The sequence below is a fragment of the Trichomycterus rosablanca genome, chromosome 22 (assembly GCF_030014385.1).
Source record: "Trichomycterus rosablanca isolate fTriRos1 chromosome 22, fTriRos1.hap1, whole genome shotgun sequence".
Lineage (NCBI taxonomy): Eukaryota > Metazoa > Chordata > Actinopteri > Siluriformes > Trichomycteridae > Trichomycterus > Trichomycterus rosablanca.
This window is the reverse complement of record NC_086009.1, coordinates 5,163,145-5,167,613: the sequence shown is the minus strand read 5'-3', so window position 1 is coordinate 5,167,613 and position 4,469 is coordinate 5,163,145.

Here is a 4,469-nt window from a genome sequence, read left to right as displayed (position 1 = left end):
TGCTCCTTTTACAAATGAATCTTTTTATATTTATTTTCTTTGTGACATTGTTAGGTTTGACTGGTAATTGTTAACTATAGACTTAAGTTATGTGTAAATAATGTAAACAGTTCTTTTATTGTGTATGTATGATTTTTTTTCTTTTTTGTTTGTATAAATTACACAGCAGCTATGAATTGGGGTGTTCTTATGTTTTCATCAAGACTCCCTAATGTGATTCAGAATTATTATTATTATTATCATTATTACTATTATTACAGCATCCTGTAGTGATTTACATGTAATTGTAAGATAAGGGCTCTAGCCCAGGACAGACTCTTACATTCACCTGTCCTGTAAGGTTACACTTTGGTTAACATAACATTTTTTTGTTAAAGCTATTGTATTGTATAAAACATGATTATACACCATGTATAAAGTTTAAACCCCACTATAGAGACAGCAACCAGTCCATGCAGCCAATGGTCTTAGTGGTAATAGAGCACCCCCTAATTTTGCATAGAAATAGCATTTATCCTGCTATGAGATAAATATCACGAAAATTAAAAGACTACACAACACTAAAGACTATAAACAACATATGTGTCGTTAAATTAAACATTAAATTGAATAGAAAGCTCCTTCAGACTAATTCAGTCACAAGTGAAGGTCCTCAGATCATTTCCGGTGTGGATAAGCTGCGTGAGCCTGGCTGACACTTCTCACCAGTGATGTTCATTTGTTTTCTTCAGTGTGTTACATATTAAAGCTTTTTTAGTATGGATAGTATAGAAGTGTTTTAAGCCATTGTGGATTTTTGACTGGACATTTGGAGGAGGCGGAGACCCAATTCATTACACACCTGTATAATGCAAGCTCTCTCTCTGTTCTGCACAGTCACATGTAACTGGTAAGTGAATCTCATCTGATGTGTGTATGGACTGGTTTTCTGCTTCTTACCTGACTGGATGTGGTAAAGCATTTTGCCATTTTGTTAGTGTGTGGTTGGCAGTAGTGTGGGCTGGTTTTCGGCTTCTATCTCAAACGTATTCAAAGGTTTGGACGCCCCTATTTAAATCCATGTTTTATTTTTTACTTTTAAATTAAATAAAGGTCCTACATACAATAAAACACACTTCTGTACATCTTATTTATTTCTGCACAATTTTCTGTCTACGCATAGTAAAACGTGACGCGCAACTTTTTGTTCTATTATTTTCAGTATATTAAATTCATCAAATAAATAAGCAAAGAAATCGTGCATTAAACATGCATAAGTTTGTTTCCCTTTAATGGTTGTGTTGGCTTGTTTTTACTTAAAAAAAACCCAGCAATATATATTTTGCTTAAGTCTATTTCTCATGGATCCTGTATGTATATGAAGAGCACTTGTCAGCAGACACACAACATTCATGCAACATTGTGTTTTAAGAAGTTATGAATAGGTATGCAGCAACATCACATAATCCACTAATTTACATTGCACATGTTACATTAAGGTTGGTTACTACTTAACATTGTGCCTAATTCCAATCAACTTGTGAACAAAGGCACCGTTATGAATCGTGTGGGTTGTTGGCAATTTACATGATGCTCCTTCAACTTCGTGTCCACCTGTCTAAAACATACCTGCACTCTTGTTATTACTTAGCACTTTAATATATGCAAGTTTTGTTAGTCAAAAGCTATAAAATCGCTCAGTACTTAAATAAACAATATAATTAAAAACTTGTAATGATATCAGATAACACAATGCTTCTATTAAGTCAGGCTATAAATTAACTTCAGGTTATAGTTAACTAAAGATAATGATTATAGGTTGATAGTAACTGGGTATATGTTTTCTGTTACATTTATTGTTTACTATTTACTATTAAATATTTTACCTTTTTACCTTGACTGACCAATGGAGTAATACTGCAGGTTACCAAATTAACAATGAATAGGCTATTAAGGTTTTTACAATGTAGTGCTAATGAAGCTGACTGGAACATTGAAAACAGTTGTTGAGTGATTACTAGGCTATATTATGTAATTACATCCTTTATACGTGTTTCGTTTAGACTTTCTAACTGCATTCTTTCTTACAACCAGGTTGTTGTGTGTGTGTTTGCTGTTTTTGCTTTTAATGTTGTGTTGGTCTGGACATTTACAGGCCTATTTAACATACAAAACGTGGAAAAAACATTAAGCACAGTAAACACTGACGAACAAAGCCTCAGTACTCAACACAATTAGCCTACAGATAAAACCCTTGGCCACACCTGGCAAATACTCAACGACTTTCTGCAACTGAACATGCTTACAGCAGCAGGATGCAGCTATTTATCTAATCCGGTTTAAGGAGGGAAGAGGTGGAGGCCTGACTGTCAAAACAGACTTAAAACATCTTGTACTGAATCCAGTAATGTAACATCCTTTATGTCCTTTATATGCCGTTTACTTAAGCTGATTCAACACATTTGTTTGTAATATTTATTTACTATCCCTCATCCCTCCCATAGGGATTTTTCTTGATTAAAGGAGTGACTCTTTTCTGTTCTTAAAGTTGGTGATTTTAATATACTGTATGTGAACAGTGCTTGTGCAAATACAAATGAACTCTTGATTGTACTGTGGATTTTCCTACACTTTATCATGGCCATATTTCTGATCTTGCTTCTTTTTTATGGTATAAACAAGATCTTCATTCTCAGGTTAGTATTTCAGCCCCAAAACTGTTTCACATTTTTCTGAGATTCTTGCCAGGTGTAACAAAGGCATTTCTAAAGCATTAGATGAAAATTCCCTTATCAAGTCTTGTACCTTCATCTAATGAGTTTATAACTCAGCTTTTCTTTAGTGCTAGAATTTGCTTTAAATGAAAACCTAATCAGTTGAACGGTGAAACAAATGAATAAAGAAAATGACTGATGAGCTATTTTAGAGTTGGACTAATCAAAACTGGAACTTGCTTGACCATATGGATGAGAGTTGGATTTTTGCTTGTAGTTCACTTTAGTCTGGATTCTACAAAGACTTTTCTGCCCTCTGCTGGTGATGAAAGTTTACTGCAGTGATTTCAATTTCAGTACTACTGTAGTAGCAGTTCTACTTCAAGCTAAAATAATCTAATCCTAGAATTTCCATCCTTTTCCCCACTCTGCCATCTATTTAGCAATCTTATCTCTTTCTTTTTTATACATCTATGTTTAGCCAGGCGTAGAGGAGACATGCTTAAACATAGGGCTGTTGATGAGGGCTGGGTAGCTGCTGTTTATTTGGAGATAGATGGAGGGGCCAAAGGTCTGAGACCATTTGTCATAATTGTGCATTTTTTATTGATTTAACTCAATGTTTCAATTACAAATCTTAGAGCTAAAAGATTTGCAAAACTATCAATGAGTGCTGACTGTCACAGAGCATTGATTGACTTTCTCTGTCATAAACTACCCTATCATGAACTAATAATAATTTTTGAATATTGTGAAATCATGCTGTTATAATTAAAATGACCCTGTCTAGGGTATTAAAGACAATGAATGAATGAATAACTTTGGCTTGATCTACTATTTGAGTCCTGATGATAAGAAAATACATGCAGTCATATTTCACCACCACAAGAGGGCAGCAGATACACACGATACGACTCATATCAGAAGCACGCTAATCCTTGAACCTACTATTAGTTCAGGTGTTTTAGTTCTATACTGTTCTATACTACAAATAACATGCTTTCAACTTTGTGGCAACAGTTTAGGGAATGCACTTTCCTGTTCCAGCGTGACTGTGCCCCTCTGCTTAAAGCAAGGTTTATAAATTACCTTCTCAATTATTATATATATTTTCCACACACTTCAGAGCAGGGTGCCAATCTGTCACAGGGCTTCAACCACCACTCCCTCTCCTCTCAGACACAGCCAATCATGTCTGTGTAGATTACCTGCCCGGCCGATAGCTAACAGGATAGATTGCTGCAGCACCCGAGTGGCATACATACAGTTTGTACTTTAAGAAACAATGTTAAGACTAGTTTTTGTTCACATTTATTTGAACAGAACATTTAACAGTCAACATAGGAACAAACCTTTGCAAAGCATAATAATAATCACAAACATTAAACTAAAACACTTAGGAGGGTTTGTAGTTGTATAAACAATTGTATCATGATTGCTAAATGATATATCTGTGGGAGAGAGAAGGTAGTCATTCAAAAATAGGAAAAAATCATCAATTATTAATATCAATTAGAAATAGAACAATCCCAGGGTATGAGTGGTTCTGTTTCAAACTCTAATACTACTGGCATGTATACAAATTCTTTACCATGATGGCTTTGTGATTTCTGTCATCTGTGTGAACTAAGAACTATCCTGAGGTACTGGGGGGTGAAGCTGTGTTTCACCTTTACAGATGAACAACTTTTGGCAGCAGTAAGGGTCAAAACAACATTAAACAAAAGAACTGAAAGAACAGAAATAAAATTAGACAAATCAGAATGTGGACAAAGA